Source organism: Sciurus vulgaris (assembly GCF_902686455.1).
Source record: "Sciurus vulgaris genome assembly, chromosome: 6".
NCBI lineage: Eukaryota > Metazoa > Chordata > Mammalia > Rodentia > Sciuridae > Sciurus > Sciurus vulgaris.
The window spans coordinates 78,376,644-78,398,636 of record NC_136466.1 but is presented as its reverse complement, the minus strand read 5'-3'; the positions used below and the strand labels follow the sequence as shown (position 1 = coordinate 78,398,636).

The 21,993-nt window shown below is 33.3% G+C and overlaps 1 protein-coding gene across 3 annotated transcripts in view; it reads right to left on the bottom strand.

The window, feature by feature from the left end:
• Positions 1-21,993, bottom strand: part of FBXL17 (F-box and leucine rich repeat protein 17) — a 544,511-nt gene that overhangs the window by 439,591 nt on the left and 82,927 nt on the right. The window lies entirely within an intron of this gene.

Genomic DNA, 21,993 nt, shown 5'->3' with positions numbered 1-21,993 from the left:
GGATGTGAGGTGTTCCCCAAAAGCTCATGTGTGAGACAGTGCAAGAATGTTCAGAGGAGAAATGATTAGGACTGTAGGAGTCTTAACCAAATCAGTGATGGAATTAACTGAGTGGCAGCTGGAGGCAGGTAGAGTGTGGCTGGAGGGAGTGGTTCATCGGAGGCATGGCTATGGGGTATATATTCCATATCTGGAGAGCGAAGTCTCTGTTTCTTGATGAAGTGAGATGCTTCCCTCTGCCATGCTCTTCCACCAAGATATTCAGCCTCACCTCAAGCCCCTGAGGAATGGAGCCGACCTTCTATGGACTAAGACCTCTGAAATGTGAGCCCTCAAACAAACCTTTCCTCTTCTATAATTGTACAAGTTAGATCATTTAGTCACAGCAGTGAAATAGCTGACTAAAACACTTTGTGCCTACTCGGAAGCAGGCCCTATGCTGAAGTGAACAAGACCAAATACTCAGCACAGCAAAACCAAAACACTGACAATGTAAAGGTGATGCACATGTGAGTAAATAATTAAATAAATGCTATGAAGTCAGATATAATAGGTTATGAGCATAAAAATGGGGCTGCCAAAATAAAAGGGGGCTGCCCAAATGAGTCAGGGGTAGATTATGGAAGGTTTCCCTGAGGAAGTAACATTTGAATTTAAACCTATCAGTACGATGTTATGAAAAACTAATGACTATGCCTGTTTCATTCAAATACATTTTCTTAAATTTTATTATTTAAAAATCAGCTTTCACTTATCCATGATAATAAATAATTGCATATACAACAAAATACCAAACATAATTTCCAACTTCTTTTGGTAACTAACAAAGACCAAATTTAAATTATTGCATGGGTAGGCATGTCACACCCTCAAGTAGAGTTGGTGGTAATAAAAAAGAAAAGAAAAAAACACAAGGTTTTTTCTTTATCAATAGGCATCTTATTAGAACAAACTGAAAAGCGAGGAAAGATAAAGAGAAATAGAAGGTCTGGAAAATCCATACACCAGATAATCAACTCATGAATAAATTAAAAGTAAGTGACAATTTCTATTTTCATTTCATTCTCAAGAGGCAACAGTTTTCAAGGTTGGTGGGGTGTGTGCATACACATGTGCACAAACACATATACATGTCATGGCTTTTACACTTAACTTCAAACACTTTTCCTTTCTTACCTTTGAAACAATTTTATCTCAAAGTATAAGATTTAAAAGCAAATCTCTAACTATGAAATGGCTCTGATTCAAGGTTATCAGAAAAGGACCAGAACTTTAGGTTATATAAATTCTCATGTTTTCACTCTGAGAAGCATAAGCTACTGGCACTATTAAATGCCTGATTCTTCACTCCTTCCCTGATAAACTGTTCAGTCACAACTATGTTGAAAATATTTTCAAGTATTAACCTAAAAAACTAGAATTCACACCCTGAAAAAAAATGGCAGTGAGGTGACAAATTTTCTTTCAAGTAATATATGCTCTTTTATAGGTTTTAAATTATAGGACTTTAAAACTAACCATATGAATTATCTTGAGATATACTCTTCGGGGAAGGCAAGAGTTTAGGACTACCCTCAGAATTTCCCAGTGAGGCCTGAGAATTAAATTAGCATAAGGTAGAATGCACAGAAAAAAAAAAAAAAAGCATATAAATTTTTTAATACTAGTTTATGCTGTATGGGAGTCTTCTTAAGAAAAAAAACCCAAAGACACAGTTGAACATTGACATAGTGAATTAGACAAAGAATAGAGCTATGGCTGGGCATGGTGGTGCATGCCTGTAATCTCAATGACTCAGAAGGCTGGGGCAAGTTTAAAGCAAACCCCAGCAACTAAGCAAGACACTGTCTAAAAATAAAAAGGTCTGATGATATAGCTCAGTAGCAAAGAACCCCTGGATTCAATCCTCAGTATCTAAAATAACAAATAAAAAAAGTAGAGCTATGGTTTAAAGATACCTTCCAAAGCTTAGGTTGAAATTTAATTGTAACAGTATTAAGAAGCAGGATCTTTATGAGATGATTAGGTTAGAAGGGCTGTACCCTTATAAATGGATTAATGCTATAATCACAGGAATGGGTTATTTACAGTAAGAGTGAGTTTGTTAAAAGTTTGGCCCCTCTTGCCTCCTGTCTCAAGCTTGCTCTTCTACCATATTATGATGTAGGACAAAGGCCCTTGCCAGGTACTGCTACCATGCTCTTGAACTTCCTAGCTTCCAGGACCATGAGCCAAGTACACTTCTATTTTTTTAAAAGTGACCAAGTCTTTGGTATTCTGTTATAAAGCAGAAAATGAACTAAGACAAATAGTAATTATAAAATGTGACAAGGCGAAGGGACTTCAACGAGGGTTATTTGGTACACAAGTGAGTAGAAAGTTAAGGGTTCCTTTTAAGAAGAAGTAAGTTCAGAAGGAAAGGAAAACCTGCTGCTTTTCAAGTGCCTTTAACGCAAACAAGTCAGCATGCCAAAGTGGCATATTTGGGGGGTAGTATTTCATTTCTTTCCATATTCTGATATGATTTCAGTCTTTAACCTCAGATCAGAACTTTAATCACAGCAAAAGTGTTGAGTCCATTATCTCTTGAGGTAATCTAAGGAAAATATAACCTGAAGAATGGGAAAAACATGCAATGATTAACTCCATCAAAATTTACCAATATTGGACACATATAAGAATATGTGGAAAAATCCTCACTTCACTTATTTTTCATGTCAGCACTGGTCCAAAATGATCATAAAACTGGTGCATAAAAGTAGAATCCTCATTCTCCACACTTGGACAAATCTGAGATTAGGCATGAATATGAATATCCAGGTATGGATTTCCTCTTCACTCTTCAAGTTCCTTTTCCACCATACAGAAAGACTAAGAGGACTAATAGTATTAATCTTGAAATCCCTAACATCTAACAGTGCTGCCACGCAGAGATTCAAATAATAAGGAATATTAGCTGAAATCTTTTATATGAGGGTTGTTTTGGTATTAGTTTTTTGTTTTGTTTTTTTGTTACCAAGTTACTTTATTACAAGAAATGGCAAATAAAACTTAAGACACTGTCCTGAAATGTACTTCCCCCTACTGTTGTTGGAAATATCCATGTAAAGTGGTGTTCCTATGTCTACCTCAATAGAGAATAGCCAGAGTTGACAGAACCAAAGTAAAAGTGGTGTTTCCAAAACTAAAAGACCTGCTCAACAATTTGGGAACTATTTTTCAAACATGTAGATTAAAAGGTATTAGAGAAGTAAACAATTTCCAGGCATTTAAAAAACACCAATGAGAGATTAAAAAGGAAGGATGCCAGGCATGCTACCACATAAAGACTTATATTCTATGAAAGCAAACCTTAAATACTGAGAAATGTTCAGTGTCTATTGACACACTACCAAAAAAGACAGTCTCCTCTATAATCTATTCCAATGTTAGGTCAGGAAGAGACTGCTTCCCTCAGACATTTCAAAATGTAGCCAAACCATACATTTAATGGACACAGTAATGAAAATGTAGAGTCTTGGATTGAAATGTTCTCAAGGAAATCTATCTAGTAAGAGCAAAGAAACAAGGCATCCATTAATCATAATCTTTAAGAATGAATACCATTTAAGATTTTCTTTCTCAGAATAAAGTCTTTATTTTTATATTTTTTTCTCCCATATCCCCTCAATAATATAAGGAAGAAAATCACATAAAATGCAGATTACTGAAATTCACCTCCAAAAGTCTATTTATTCTTGGCAAAAATTCACATTTCTCCCTCCATGTATGCACACAGGGTATATCTGTTCCCAATAATTACATCAAAGAACAGTGGAAATGATGAAAACAAATAATTACATTTAAAAAAAAAAAAGGGGGCTCTCTCTCCACTTCCTGATGATGTGAGCTGCTTCCCTCTGCACACTCTTCCGCCATTATGTTCTGCCTCACCCAGATCCCCGAGGAATGGAGCCAATCTTCTATGGACTAAGACCTCTGAAACTTCAAGCCCTCAAATAAACTCTTCCTCTCTATTGAAAGACAGAGAGAGAGAGAAAGGAAAAGGAGAGAAATAGCAATAAGAGAGAATTTAACTACTAAAAACTAGTACCTTTACCTAAGCAAATCATGAATTTGATGACACCTCATGGTGTAATTTTTTCCAATGAACCACAAAAATAAACCACTAAAATTAGAGCTCCTTTCACTTTTCTCTCTCTTAAAGAAGGCCCCCTGTTCTCAACTGTGGGTGTTTCTTCTTCACTCCTCACCCAACATCTGATGGACTGTGATAAGTGAAGAAAGCTACAAGCTAAGGAGAACATTTATTTTATCCATTTGCTTATATTTATTCACCACATATTTATTAAGCCCATTCTAAGCTGCAGGCCCAAGACTTCAGGCTAGAAAAGGATCACTACTGAAGTAAGGAGAACTAAAACAAAGAACAGATGTTGCCCCAAACTCAAGATATACTTTGTGAATAAGTCACTATGCTCTCTTATGCTTTTCCTGTTATTCCTCTACCCACTCTGTAATCTGGTAGAAGGTAGGGAACACAGAGAGAGAGAATAAAGCAGGTTAACCAAGATAGCTGGAAACCTCTGACAGTTGGCAAGGACATAAGGTATCTTTATTCATTACAACACAGACTTGCACCGTGAAGAATAAATGAGAAGGTTCTACAACCACACACTGTGAAGGATGAGCCTCCACCATGAAGAAAACTACCATTATAGTCAAGTACTCACGAACTTATTTATAAACCAGGACATAATTCGTGAATTGAGAGATACCTGCCACTAAATTATAAACTATAAAACAATACCTGAAGTAACATGCTCAGAGAGACTCAGTTATAAATGCAAGGTTTCTCCACATATCTATCTATAACATCCTAAAATTTCATGAATTTCCTTTCAGTAGGAAATAACCTTCTAAGTACTTAGTAAAAGAACTAGTTGGAGGAAGCATAAATAATAACTCTTCAAAGATCTCCAAAACAGACTGACTCCTACATTTACTACCTATGTAACCTTGAGCAAATTAACCTCTCTGTGCTTCCGTTCCCCTATTTATAAAATAAGGCCAATACCAATATGGACTTCATAGGCTCATACTGTCAATACCAGCACTGTGTGGCACATAAAAGACAACCAACAAATGTTAGTCGTGGTTTATATTACAAGTTATATACTTTCCCAATAACAGGGTCTCTGAGTTCATTTAGGATAAAATCAATATTGTTTCATTTTTCTCTCTCAATACCTATTACATATGGTGACAAAAGTAAAAAGTCACATTATGAACATGGTTATATCAATAAGAGCTACTCACATATATATACATGTGTGTGTGTGTGTGTGTGTATGTGAGCATGGCATTAAAAAGTAATCAGTTAATAGTTAACAGTAAGCTTTATGTCAGGACTTTTACATATATTCTACTTTATATGTACATAATTCATATGTATATACTATATAACATACTTTAATTAAAATAGAACTCCAAGTGTGGATACTATTGTTAGCCTAATTACACATAAGGAAATAGAAGAGCAGAGATTAACTGCTCAAATCCACATGAAAGAAGTGACTAAGCCAGAATTAAAGTCCAGATCTAAGCAACCCCCAAACTAGAGCTTCTCACCATAATGAACATGTCCAACAAAAATAACTATCAATCCACTCAAAATTCAATTTTATACACACACACACACACCAATTAATAACCTATAAGGTAATTTATAATGAAAGCTAAATGAAATGCAAATGTGGAATTCATAAAGTAGATGACAATGACACTCCTTCACTTAAGACTGCAATGAGTTTTGGTGACTAACAGTGTCTACAAACAGGACTTCAACAAAACACTTGTTAAACAGACAGGTTAGGGTTTTTGCTTTGACTTTGTTTTAAAGGGTTTTCTTTAATACTTTAAGTCACAACAGTTATGTGAACTTACTAAGACAATTTTTTAAAAACATACCAAAGTTTTCATCTTTTAGGTAGCCTTGGCCTAATGGTAAGCCTATTATTGAGTTACCCTAAATATTTCCTTTGAAATGTAAAATAGAAATCATGACTCCCTTCCACCTACCTTTATTGCTACTAAAGAGATCAAAATGTTTTACAATCTTTGCTACCAGAAGAGAAGGAGAAAAAGAATGGATGCAAGAACTATTAGGTCCCTACAAATGCTGAGGTTAATCCCCACAACCTTCACAGGGACAAGACTGTATCATTCCCATTTTGCAGATAAGAAAATAGAGACAAAGAAAGACTATGTGTCTCTTGACAAGATCACCCATCCAGTAAAGGACAGGGCCTGAATTTGAATTCTAATTCTACAGTCTTCTGAACCAGGGATTCCAGAAACAACATCAGCAATGTTCTGCAGACAGCACATATTCTCACCTTCTTTGCTGGATATAATCTCCTAACTCAACAGTACTCTCTTAACCAACATGGATGTAGAATCAGAGTAGGAAGGAATTTATGAACTGCATAGAGATTTCCTCCTCAAAAGAACAAGAGAAAACAATTGGAAGAGATGTTAAACAAAATTTTTAACACTATGTTAAAATTTGAACACAAAAACCAATAAAGTATTATCCAATACAAAGTCATTCTTTAGGTATATTCTTTTGCCAGACACTGAGGAAACTATTAGTGGGGGAAAAATAATATTTTAACTCCAAATGTGATATAAAATGTTTAATTAGCTGGATTTTTTTTTTCTATTTTCAAACTTTTTAACCCTTTATATTTTGCTGCTTCACTATAATATAGAACTTTAGGAAATGAACAAAATAGATTTTAAATAATTGAATTGCTTTGTTAGAATATGAAAACATTACTTTCAGAGAAGCTAGCAAATGACCTTGATGATCTACACAACATTCATTATAGACTGGTAAACATTTGTGAAAATCCTTGCTGTGATGATTGATTGCATTTTTCCTTGCTTCAGTTATCTCAAACTAAATTGCCTGTCATTAAAATGATGACTTCTGTCAATGTAGTTTCTTAATCCTTCCTCAGTCCTTTTTAGCAATGACAACCTTAGAATAATGTATTTTAAGTCTTTATGGATCAATAATACTCAGTATAAGACACTGCAATCTACCACCAGGATTTTTATCTCCCTATTTATAATGATCTCTGACAAGCTAACTAGCAGTAAAAGTTCTTACGAAAAAGAAAAAGACATCTAACAAACAAGTCAAATACAATACTATAAACAGCATATGCCAGTCTAAACAAGTTAAGGATTTAGAGTGGCGTTCAATATTAGCAAAATGCTTTTATCCTAAAGTAGTTAATGACCGAGATGTCACTTGCAGACTACTCAAGAAAAAAATTATTATTCAGGCCCTTAGACATTTTGAAGCGATTTGTGGGACGTTATTTATGTGAAAAGACTTCTCTACAATGTCAAAAACAGAAAGCTTCCACTTAAAGAGCATAAAATAAAAGCCAACATGCATATCTTCATTAATTTTTTTCCATAGGCAATTATAAAAACTTTCTCATTTGATCTGTATGTAAATTATACCTTAGGCATCTTTATATGAGGACTAGATTAAACTGCTTTTAAACACTAGAATTTCAATATTTCCATTTATACCAACATTACTTTAGAATAAATGCCATTGGATCAGTGAAAACAAAGCCATGACACTGCTTTACAATTGACATTGCCTCTTTTATACAGAGAGTTGCATTCACTAGGCCTTCTCTGAATCTGCATATATTTCATCATTTTTTAAACTCAACTAACCTGAAATCTTTGACAGCACTGAACTGAAGGGGAAATTTTCAACAAACTAACAGTCCCCCATAGTTTTACTCTCAAACTAGCTAAAAAATAAGAAACAATTCATTCTTACTATTGGGTAACATGGGGGCGGGGATCAAAACTTTGTTGGATTTAGAGAAGAATTGACTCCACATTCCCTTGTCCATTTAGACTAAACTTTGGGGGTCAGGGATGCAAATAGCCTCTGTACATTCTTTCTCAAGAAACTACTGGAGGAATTAAAATTGAAAAAGAAACACACACCAAGAAAAGGAAGGATCTAACACAGAAAAGAAATGAAATTTAAACTGAAGCAGGAGGGCTAATGGTCCCAGAAGGAATATCTCTAAAATCCAACAAAAGCTATGTTACTAATTTGATCATATTGAAAAGAGTTTAGAGTACTGTCAGAGCTAGGAATAAAAATTAGTAATTGGTACAAATAAAACTAAGCAAACAAAGGAAAAAAGGAGTTATTAACTTACCACAAAACTGAAAGTAAGTTATATAAGGGAGAAAAAAAACAAATATAGTACATAGATAGCTCAACTGCAAATGTTTACAGAAGTCATATAGTGTGATATAAATAAACTGGAAAGATGGGAAGAAAAAAAAGTAAAACAAAATGATAGGGCAAAGTGCTAAATCACTGTCTTTTCAGTAAAAAAGGCTTTACTTAATAAAAGTGGAAAGTCAGGAAGTGGAAATGTGAAATCTGCAGGGGCAGTGGTAGACAGAAGTAAATAAAACAAAAAGTTGAAAGCAGGTGTATCTGTGGAGAGGATCAAGAAACGAAGAAATAGGGAGATCTACCCTTCACTTTAAGCCTAACATTTTGACTTTTTAAACTATGTACACTTATTGCTTTGAAAAAATTAAAATTAACTGAATGAAGTAGAGGTACATGAATCAATTCAACAAAATCTTAAAAATCAATATTAGGCAAAAAAGAAAACTGCAGAATGTTAATTTCACTGTTGATACCATTTATATCAAGTTTAAAAGCAGAAAATTAAGAGAAGAAAGTATATAGACTTTGAAGTTAGGCAAACTGGAACTCCTCTACTTAATGAGATAATGGGCAAATGACTTGATCAGTTCTTAACCTTGATTTTCTCATATGCAAAATAGGACAGTAGAATTTATGTGATGATGTTATTTTGTGTATTAAATAATATAATGCATGTATTGTTATTTTGTGTATTAAATAATGCCTGATCATGTACTATTATTATTCCCTTTATTTTAATTCACTTTTCAATGTTTTCTATAATACGGACATTTAATAAAAAAAAAAAATTTCTTTGCCAAAATGTTAAAAAGTTCCTTGAATTAGGATGTTACAACTACTTCTTGATCTATTAGTTGGTGTGAGAATAGCTAGTTCAGCCTCAATTACATATATATCCTCTATTGATCCCACAGGTTAATAAACACTATTGAAAGAATTATCAGTTTGAAGGGGACACATGACCCAACCTCACTCATTCAACAGTTATTGACCATTATGTTTCAAGGAACAGCACAAAAAGGATGAGGACTAGAAACATTAAAATACATGGTTTCCATGCTCAAAAAGCTTACTGCAATCAGAACAGGGAAGCAAAGAGACAGGCAAACAGTGATATCAGACAGTTTGGAATTCCAATCCTGCAATTATGTTCTGAAGAAAATTTATTAAACCTCAGGCTCCAATTTCCTACATTAAAAGATTAAATAACAAATTGCCTTGCATAATTGTCTATGATGAGTCAAGATAATGTCTTTCAAGCAACTATCATGGGACACAGAATGGGTGCTCAACACTTGATAACTTGATCCTATTAGAATTATTACAGAAGTCTTCAGTAAGGAAAAATTCAGGAGACTGTACACATGCTAGACATGCCATCACGTAGAACTATGGGAACTCACCATTATCAAACTGGCCATGAGAAATGTTTAAAGAAGTCCTTCATTAGAAGTAAACAGATGAAGGATTCAAGATGCCAGATTAGAGGAAGGCTGCATTCCTAGTTTCTCCATAACACAAGAGTTCTACTTCTCAGCAAGGTGGGTGAAAGAGGGATTTCACTAAAATTCAATATTGAACAGTCAGAGTGTCTGAGAGACTCAGAAGTTTAAGTACACTAAACAGAATAAAAAGTACAGTGGACCAAACCCATTGTGGTAGGAGCAGTGGTAACAGTGCTGTCCGAACAGAAAACACAGAAACAGAATGAACATATTTGATATGAAAAAAACCTGAGACCAGAAAAGTAGCCTGAACTTAGTTGATCCAGAGGCTGCACTGTGCACTGATGCTTGAAAAGTGCTCTGCTTCTCTGAACTGGCTGTGGAGAGATAATGTGGAAGCCATCTTGAGACGGCCACATTGCAACCTGTGCAGGAGCTGGGAGATCACAGCAAACACTGCCATACTGTCCTGGCATGTGCCTATCATGGTGTACATAGCAGAATGTGACAGAAACAGGCACAGAAAGATTTTACCCAGGGGAATTCATGTCAGAAAAGTGAAGGGGATTGTCCAACTCACAACTCCTTTGAGTCTGATAGTGCACAGGACCAGTTGAAGAGGGTCTGAAATCACAGGTGGATGTGAATACACTCAGGTACTAAACCTGGGAAGGCTGTGTTTATGGGCAGTAGATTGTGTGAAGGATTGGGTCCCCTGTTCCACAAGCAGAATTTGTAGGCGGCTTCTGAGATTCAGGACCTAAGGGTGTGTAGATCTAATCTCCCCAGAGCACATACTACCCAACAAAGCCCCTGAGGCGTGATTAGACCTAAGCCCCACCCACCAGAACTCCACAGAACCTTGCAGCAACCCCCACTCTTTTCTTTGTGTGTGATCATTCTTGCCAATTGATGGAATATATACATACACACATCTGGGTTTTTTTTATTCAATTTTGGTATTTCTTCTTGCCTTGACTATTGAGAGTTAGGGGTTTTGGTTGGTATATTTTCATTAGTTTTATATTGTTTATATTTATTTCCCATTTCTTTTCTTTTCCTGTTAACAAATTCTATTGTTCTTTCTCCATTTACCTTTTCCTATTTTTTCCCTCCTCCTTCCCTACATCACCTGCTACATCTCTTCTACATCGTTTACTTTTTGAAATTGTAAACTCTCTTCTACCTTACCATCACATTTTCTATTCTCTTAACTGTATTTTTACCATCTTTTAGAATTAATTCATTCATATAACTCCTGCCCTCACCATTAATGCTGTTACAATTATTACCGCTATGGATAACACCAGTTGACACGTGTTTAAGACTACTTATTGTTTTTGCTGTTGGCACAGTTGTCACTAGTTTAAGGTTACTTATTGTTTTTGCTATTGGCAACTGCTGACTCCATCGTTTCTGCTTTTTCTGTCAATTAACATTGTACAAGTTATAGCAGGAGTCAGGTATTTATTTTAATGCTGTATATTGTTTGCATCAATTGTTGCTATTATTTGTTTCTCCCTATTCTGTGATGTTCTGGGAACTTACAGAGATACTACAAGTTCACGGGGTGGAGACTCTGCTGCTAAACTTACTCAACCAAAAGACAGTGCACCTTGCTTCACAGACAAATTAGTGACAATCTTTCAGCTATAATACAAAGAATAGAAAAGATAAAACCCCAACTAATGACCAGTCCCCAAGAAGAAATGGCTAGGGGTGGGCCACCAGATCCCACCTGATAGGAAATTCACTGATGTATACCTTATGTACACCATGATTGGACATTCACTGAGGCAGCAAAAACAGAATTAACATAAAGACTGTAGATACTACACCTACAAGGGAGGTCTCAATCTAGATCACTCTTAGGACACTTTGGCAAGTGAATACGGTGCCTAAAAAGGCACACACATGAGACCGGAAGAGAAATCGATCTGAAACAAAGCATGAAACAACACATGAATATGGAAAATATTTTAAAAAACAAGGTAACACTTCCTAAAGTTCATAAAACACCAGCAACTAACCCCAAAGTTATTGAAGTGGATGAAATGTCAGATAAAGAATTCAAAAGAATCATTATAAAAATGATCAATGAATTCCAAGAGAACACAGAAAACAACTGAATGAATTAAGGAAAGTCAGTACAAGATATAAAAGAGAAATCCAATAGATAGAAATACTGAAAAAGAATGAAATTGTCTTGGAAATGAAAGACAAGAAATTAAACAAAATGTTCAGTTGAAAGTCTCTAATAGGGTAGACCATGTTGACAGAATCCTGCAAGTGAAAGACAAAATGGTCAGCCTTGAACATTCAAAGAACATTAAAGAAAAGAAGAAACCATGATCAGGATATACAAGAACTCTGAATGTTGATTCAGACCAAATTTATGAATCACTGTATTTGAAGAGGGTTGTGAGATGCAGTTAATGGAATGGATAACTTCCTGAGGGTAGTATTAACAGAAAAATTTCCAAACCATCAGAATGAGATGGACATCAGTATCACACTCATACCAAAACCAACAAGGACATTTCAAGGAAAGAAAACTACAAACCAATGCAAAGTACATAATAAAGTATTAGTAAATCATGTTCAAAACCATATTAAGAGGTTTGTACATCATGACCAAGTTGATTTATTTCAGCGATGGAAGGATGGTTTAATATACATAATCAATAAATGTAATTCTTCGTATAAATAGAATTAAGGACAAAAATCACTTAGTCATATCAGCAAATGCAGAGAAGGCCTTTGACAAAATTCAAAATCCATTCATAAGGAGATGGGGTTGTGGCTCAGTAGTAATGTGCCCTCAGCACATGTGAGGCACTGGGTTCAATCCTCAGCACCACATAAAAATAAATAAAAAAGAGGCATTATGTACATCTACAACTAAAAATATTTTTAAAAATCCATTCATGATAAAAACACTGAAGAAAGTATGGTTTGAGGAAATCTACTTCAATATCATAAAGGCATATATGAAAAATCCTGCATAAAAATCAACTCAAAATGAATCAAAGATCTCAGAACCAGAGCAGAAACTATGCAACTCCTAGAATAAAATGGAGGATCAACACTCCAGCATACAGGGACAGGCAATGGTTTTGGCAATAGGACTCCAAAAGCTCAGGAAATATAATGCCAAGTTAATAAATAGGATAGCAACAAATTAAAAAGATTCTTCATAGCAAAGGAAACAATTAAGAATGTGAAGAGAGGACCTACAGAATAAGAGAAAATCTTTGCTAGTTACTCTTTTGGCAGAGATTAAAATCTAGAATATACAAAGAATTTAAAATACTTTACACTAAAAAATCAAATAACCCAATTAATAAATGGGCAAATGAATTAAACAGACACTTCTCAAAATAAGAAATACAAATGTACAATATATGAAAAATGTTCAACAACATCAACAATTAGAGAAATACAAATAAAAATGGCACAAATTTCATTTCACACCAGTCAGAATGGCAGTCAACAAGAATACAAATAATAAACACTGAAAAGAATGTGGAGAAAGAGGAACACTCTTACAATGTTGATGGGACTGCAAATTAGTACAACCACTATTGAAAACAGTATGGAGTTTCCTCATAAGACTAGGAATGGAACCATTATATGATCCAGCTATATATACCACTCTCAGTATTCATCCTGAAGAATTAAAATCAACGTACTACAGTGACACATGCATAACCATGTTTTTAGCTTCACATTCACAATAATCAAACTATGAAACCAAAGTGTCAATGGATGAATAGATAAAGAAAATGTGGTAAATACACAATTGAGTTTTATTCGGCCATAAAGAAAAATGAAATTATGTTATTTTCAGGAAAATGAATGGAACTAGAGACCATTATGTTAAATGAAATAAGTCAAACTCAGAAGGTCCAAGGGTCATATGTTTTCTCTCATATGCAGAAGCTAAAGAGGAAAAAGGAAAAGGAAAGTATAAGGGGGTCTCATGAAAATCAAATGGAGATCAGCAGAAGAAAAGGGATGAAGGAGTGGGAGACAGGGAGGAAGAAGGGAAGTGATAGGGAGTGATATTGGCCAAATTAAATTTTTATGCAGTGTGAATTTATGAATATATAAAAACAAATCCCATCATTATGTGCAACATAACGCATCAATAAAAAATGTGGAAGAAAACAAAGTGAAAGGACAATAACTATCATGAAAAAACACAAAAGTATAAAACTCAACAGTAGAGCAAATACACAAAAGAGAAAGAGAATCAAACTTTATTAATGAAAAAACTCACCAAACCACAAAACTGAACATGGAAAAAACAAAAAAAAATACAAAAAATCAGGGAAAAAAATAAAAGAATCATAGGAATATGTCTTTACTAATCAATAGCAACCTTGAATGTAAATAGATTAAATTCCCAATTAGAAGATAGACTGCCTGAATGAATAAAAAAGAAAAAAGAAACTAGGCACCAATTATATACTGCCTATAAGAAACTGTCTTCACCAGTAAAGACCCACATAGATTGAAAGTAAAAGGATGAAAAAAGATAAACTCTACAAATGAAAACCAAAAGCAAGCATAAGCAGCTATACACAGATAAAACACACTTCAAATAAAAAAAACTATAAAAAGAGGTAAAGAAGATTATTATATAATGATAACAGGATCAACACAATAAGAATAAATAATTGTCAAAATATATGCATCTAATTCTTGAACACCCAATTCTATAAAGTAAAAATTATGAGATCCAAAGGGAAACACAGACTGTCTAATATTTGGGAAATTCAACACCCCACCTTCACTAGACAGATCATTTAGACCAAAAAAAAAAAAAAAAAAAATTCGACACAGAAACATCACAGTTTATACTATAAACCAAAGGACCTAACACATGCACAGAAAATATCTTCCAACAGCTACAGCAAAGAAAACATTCTTCATGATAGAACATAAGTTAGGCCACAAGACAAGTCTCAACAAATTTTTAAAAAGTAAAATCATAGCATGTATTGTCTCTAACCAATATGGAATAAAACTAGAAAGCAACATAAGTGGAACAATAATAACTATAAAAACACATGGAGGGCTGGGGTTATGGCTCAGTGGTAGAGTGCTTGCCTGGCATGTGTGAGGCACTGGGTTCGGTTCTCAGCACCACATATAAACAAAAATAAAGGTCCACTGACAACTAAAAAAATACTGAAAAAAAAAAACACATGGAAAATAAATAACATTCTCTTGATGGCAAGAGATCAATGAATAAATCAAAAGGGAAATTTAAAATGTCTTCAAACAAATGACCATGAAAAAACCACATTCCACCTGTGGGATACGGCAAAAGCGGTATTTAAAGGGAGGTTGATAGCCAGGAGGTGCCTATATATTTTTTTTTTAAATGCAAACATTAAAAATAAACAATTCAGTGATACAACTCAAGGAATTAAAAAAGCAATGACAAACAGAACTCAAAATTGGTAGAAGTAAAAAAGTTAAAGAGATCAGAGTGAAATAAAACAGATAGGTAGAAACATAGACACACACCCTAAGATCAATATAGTTTTTTAAAAAGGTAAACAAGTTTGACAAACCTTTAGTTATACTGCCCAAGCAAGGTTAAAGAAAGAGAAAGAGAGAGAGGACCCAAATAAATTATATTAGACATGAAAAAGGAGACATTATAACTGATATCACAGAAATACAAAGGATCATATGGGGCTATCATGGACAACTGTATGCCAACAAATTAGAAAAACTAGAATGGATGAATTTCTAGACATATATAACCTACCAAAACTGAATAATGAGGACACAAAAAAACCCAACATAATAATAATAAGTAATAATTCCTCCCAAGAAATGAAAATCTAGGATTAGATGACTTCACTGAATTTTATAATTTTTTTAAAAGAACGTACACCAATACTTCTTGAACTATTTCAAAGTATTTAAAGGGAGAAAAACCTTCCAAAATTGTTGTACAAGAGTAGTATTACCCTTATACCTAACCTATAGAAGAACACAAAAGAAAACTATACACCAATACCCCCGATGAACACAGATACGAAAATTCTCAACAATAGTCTAGCAAATTGAATCAAATAACGCATTTTTTAAAAGATGATAAAACATGATCAAGTGAGACTTATTCCAGGGATACAAAATGGTTCAACATGTGCAAATCAATGAACATATCAACAGAGGAAACATAAAAACTATATGATCATCTTAATAAACACACAAAGTAAAATTTAACATACCTTCATAATAAAAAGCATCAAAAAATTAGGTATAGAAAAATGTAATTCAACACAGTGAGATATATATATCTCCAAGCCACGGCTTACATCATACTAAATGGGAAAAGGCTGAATAATTTCTTCTAAGATGAAGAAGCCAAGGATGTTCATGTTCATGACTCTTACTCAATACAGCATTGCCAAGTCTTACCAAAGCAATTAAGACAAGAGAAAGAAAAAGGGCATCCAAATAGGAAAGGAGTCAAACAATTCTCTTTGCAGATGACATGATTTTATATATACACAAATTTAAAGTCTCAACCAAAACCTATTATAACTGATAAAAAAAAAAATCATCAGTTACATGATATATAAACAACATTCAAAAATCAATAACATATTTATACATCAATGTAAAATTACTGGGAAAGAAAAGAAAGCAATTTAATTCACAATAACTACAAAAATAGGAAACACCTAGAATCAAAATTAACCAAGGCAGTGAATGACCTCAACAATAGAAGAATCAATACTATTAAAATCTCCAAAAGCAATCTACATATTCAATGCAATACCTATCTAAATACCAATGACACTTCTTCATGGAAGCAGAAAAAAAACACTTCTAAAATTTGCATGGAACCACAAAAGACCCTGAATAGACAAAATAATCCTGAGCAAAAAGAACAAAGCTGGAGACAATATAATACCTGATTTTAAACTACACTACAAAGCTATACTAACCAAAACTGTATTGGCATAAAAAAAAAAGACATAAACTTGTAGAACAGAATAGAGAACTCAAAAATAAATCCATTATTTACAGCTAACTGATTTCCAACAAACAATATAAAAACATACATACATTGGAGAAAGAAAAGTCTTCAATAAATAGTGCTGAGAAAACTGGAAATCTGTATGCAGGAAAACGAAACTAGACCCTTATCTCTTCCCATATGCAGAAATCAACTCAATGAGAACCAAAGACTTAAATGTAAGATCCAAAACGATGAAACTGCTGAAGAAAAGGGGAGAATGCTTTAGGACATTAGTCTGGCAAAGATTGTTTTTAGTAGAATGCCAAAAAGACAGGCAAAAAAAGTAAAAATAGACACACAGGATTACATCCAGTAAAAAACATCTGTATGACAAAGGAAGCAATCAACAAAGTGAGGAATGTGAGAAAATACCTGAAAATTTTTGACAAGGAACTAAGTTTCAGAATATACATGAAACTCAAACAATAGGAGTTGAATTTTGTTTGACAAAAAAAAAAAATAAGCAATTGAACTGAAGAGGTGGCACCTGACTGTAATCCCAGAAACTTGGGAGGCTGAGGCAGGAGGATCATAAGTTTGAAGAACCAGCAATTTAGAGAGGCCCTAAGTAACTTAGCAAGACCCTTTCTCAAAACAAAAAATAAAAATGACTGGGGATACAGCTCATGGTCAAGTACCCCTGGGTCCAATACCCAATACTGAAAAATGTTGCAAATGATTGGAACACACTTTTCTTAAAAGAGAATATACAGATAGCCAACAAATATATGAAAAAATGTTCATCACTAATTATCAGGGAAACACTAATCAAAACTACTATGATATCATCTTATCTCAGACAGAATGGCTATTATCATAAAGAAATATAATAATTGCTAGCTATAGTACAGAGAAAAGGGAATGCTCAATACACTGTTGGTGAAAATGCAAACTAGTACAACCATTATGGAAAACCATTTCCTCAAAAAAATAATGTTATAATAAATCACGCTACTGGGTACACATCCAAAGGAACTGCAATCACTGTATCACTGAGACATCTGCACTTGCATGGTTACTGCAGCACTATTTGTAAGTCAAGATATGAAAGCAACCTAGGTGTCCATCAACAGATATATGGATAATGTGGTATGAATACACAATGGAATATTACTCAGCCAAAAGAATGAAATTCTATCATTTGCAATGACATGAATGAACCAGAGGATATGATGATAAGTGAAGCAAGTCAGCACAGAAAGATAAATACTGTATATTCATTTATATGCTGAAGATGAAAAGGTGACTTCAAAGGTGAGAACAGAATAGTAGTTACCAAAGCATGTGAAGAGATTGGGAGAGATAGGAATGGCAAGAAGATGGTTAATGGGGTATAGCAGATAGAAAGAATAACTTCCAATGTTCTACAGCACAGTAGCATAACTATGATTGACAGCAATTAACTAAATATTTCAAAAATAGCTAGCAGAGAAGGTCCCCAACACAAAGAAATAATGTCATATATATGACAGATATTCCAATTACTCTGACCTAATCATTGCACATTGTACACATGTACTGAAATTTCACATTGTACCCCATAAGCATGGGCACTTAATATGTGTCAATTAAAATAAAAACACAATATACAACTATTATAATAACTTGTATATTCTCAATGATACTAATACACAAAACATAAGATCCAACTCAACAAAGGATCAAATTTGTTTAATCTATCATATGAAATACATTTGACTAATTCCTAGTTCTGTTACTAAAAATACTTGCTTTATAATCTAAGCTAATGTTAACATTACTCAGAGATTCTCAATATTTTTATGAATTTTTGAGAACTGTATAGTTTCAGAAGCACAGACCCCAAAGGAGACTTTTAAAGTTTTTACCAACATCAAATGATGAATAAAAAAATCTCCAAATTTTAAAAAAAATCAGTTTTAACTAAAATTATTAATTCTCCATCAGTCCTATCTATTCTCCTGAGACGTACTTATGTATCCATCCACATCCTCTCTCCAAAAAAAACTGAAAGCAAATAGGGTAAATCTTTACTTAGAACATTGCTAGAAGTGATGAGAAAAGTCATCCAATCCAGCCAATAAAGATGAAAAAAGCATGGGGGGGAAAAAAGGCAGGCATAGAAACACTGAAAACTGTAGATTACAAGCAATAATCCTATCATCCTTGTTATAAGATGATTTAGTTTAGCTATCTCACAGTTAGTTGTCCTTTAAAAGTCATCTACTGACATCACTATGGTTAGCCTATCTTCGGGGAAAAGGAAAGCCTACCTACACTTACTAGTTCTTCATTTTTAAAATTAAAGGTCAACCCAGGGAAGGGCCTCTCCAAGAAGAGGACCATCCTTGGTACACGGAATTCAAAGATCAAACAAATAAGCTAACAACAACAACAACAACAAAAATATAGTTAATGTCTTCAGAGTTCACAACTATCTATATATAATTAACAACTCTTCTGTTGATGAGACCTTCTAGTAACTGATCTACTTGTTGGTAGAGCTCAAACCAGTATGATTAATTCTTAGAGTGACTGTTCACATTTGGTCTGTGACTCAGGTCTCAAAGGGTGGGAAAGGGAAGAGAGAAAGAAAGGCTAGAAAGGTCGACTGAAACCAGACTTATAAGGACTCCGTGATTGCCATTCTAAGAATTCAATTGTGTACTAAGCAACTGAAAGCAAAGAAAAATCTTTAATATCAACAGTCAAGTGTTCTAGCAGAAAAAAAAATTTTTTATACTTTTAATGTTATTAAAGATATGCATGGAATAGAAAAGAGGCTAAAGGTAATAACATTAGTTAGTAAGTTCTCTGGAATAGTAAGAGAGATAAGGAAGGTTGGAGTAGGGTTAATACTGAGGAGAAAGAATAAGGAGTCATTTCCAAAGCTTAGAAACTGATTTTTTTAGGGGGAAAATGAAAGAGGCGGAAGAATCGAGGCTGAGTCTCAAGTTTCTAGCATAAAAAAACTAGGAAGAAGTGATGACACTGAATGGATAAAGGAAAAAGTAATAGAATTCAAGGGGAACAGAAATATGATTTATGATTTAAAGTAATCTAATAAAGCTCACTGTCATGACTTTTAAATTCAAAAATCAGGTTGGGGATATATATCAGTGGTAGAGTGCTTGTCTAGCATGCATGAAGCCCTGGGTTCAATCCCTAAAACCACAAACAAATCAGATACTTTTTGTTATGAAATATAAAATATCAATTTAAATTTCTTAAGCTTGTTTCTTTTGGTATTACTTTTACTATTTTCTTGCAAAGAATATATCTAATACTAAGCATTGAATGATTTCTACTTGGAAAGTAAGACGTAAAACATAAAGATCAATCTCCCTAAAACCCAAAAGCACTGACTTATTTCTTAATTATTAACATATGAGGGTTAAGACTTTGATACAGCTATAGCACTGACTTTGATGTCACAAACTGAAAGAAATACAAGAGCAGCTCTATATACCTAGTCTTTAAAAGTATATATTTTTAATATCTTAAAGATCCCTAAATGCCACTTCATATTTATTTTTTGGCTTGTCCTAAAAAAAAAGTAGCTATTCAGTTTATTAATATTTTTATTAATATGTACTATAAAACAAACATCTTTAAATAGTTTATTAATACCTACTTGAGTTTTAAAGTATTCATTTGAAACAAAATAATACATTCAATATGATAAAAGTTCAAAACTATAAAAACATAATAAAAATAACGATTGTTTTATACAAGAATTTTTGTTGCTCAACAATTTTGTAATTTACTTTTTAACTTGGAACTGATATTAAAGAAAACAAGATAATTACTCCAAAATTAAATCCAGCTTCACTCAGGTAATGTAGTAACACAGAAATTGCCTAGTTATGCTTCCTCAATTTGATAATCTACACATGGCAAATAACATCTCCTTTAGTAACTACATAATTAAACAGGGTTCATTCTTAACACAGATGGTTAAGTCCATTCACTTCTGTCAAAGAATAACCTATATTTCAGTAGGATAGGCAATATTAGGAAAATCTAGAGTAAAGGCAATAAAGATGAATCATTTTATAATCTACAACAATAAAGGCATTTTGTAAGAGATAGTTGTTAGACACATCTGTATTATGAGAAAATTATGTAATACATAAGACCTCAGTAATCAAAGAATACAATCTTTTTACAGCAAATTTTGGCTGACTTCACAAAACTAAAATACTTCAGATTGACCAACAGATGGTGCTCAACCTCCATTTATAGAGAAAATAAGTATTTCCAATAGCATTTCCAGTACAATGAAAGTTTTCAGAATGTAACAATTTAAAAAATTAAATATCAGATAATCCAATATATAAATATTAAAATAACTGTTTCTTCTGTAAAGGGGAAAATAATTTTAGCTATCTTCCAAAAGAATTTTAAGACTGATATTCACTAACCAGCTAAAAAAGACTGCTAACTCAGTTTTTTTTTTTCAATGTAGAAATACTGCTTTAAAAATTAATATTCAGTACTGCAAAAACTGCAAAGCAACCCAGAAATAAACTTCAAAGCATTGTTCATGTTCGTAATAAATTTAGCAATAATAAATTTGAAATCATTTTATCCCAACTTAACTCATGCTTTAGAATTCTCTTGAGTAGGATTTAACATTCTAATTCTTCAATAGTAAGATAGTGTTAAAAAAACTAAGAAATTTGATGAAATTAAAATCCATCTATTTCAAAAAATTCATGCTTTTATATTATACTACATTCTTCATTTATAAAAAAGTTTATGATCCAACTGTCTGACTGAATTCTAAATGTCAGTGACTCTCATCAAAAAGTAATGCTATTCTTCTTTTAAGAATGATAAAACAATTTCACCCTTGAATTGCCACAGATATCTAAGTAGTACTTGTATTATAAAACTTTTATTATATAACTAATTTTTTTTCTTCCTACTGGAGAAGAAACTTAAAAGAACATAAATATTCTTGAAAACATAGCTTCATGTGTTTAAAAGAAAAATGTCCTGACAACAATTTTTAGTCTATTCAAACTATAGTCTTGTTCCTACTTAAAGACAAGAATACACAGTATTTGGCTTCTAAAAGTCTAAATGAAGAAACCCATGCACAGAATAAGTTGTTTCTTTCTACTCTATTGGTCAAAAGAAATTTGAGATCAATAAAGCAGGACAGACAAGTATTTATTCAAACAAAAACTGCAAAAGAACAATTTCAGTGAGCTTTTAGT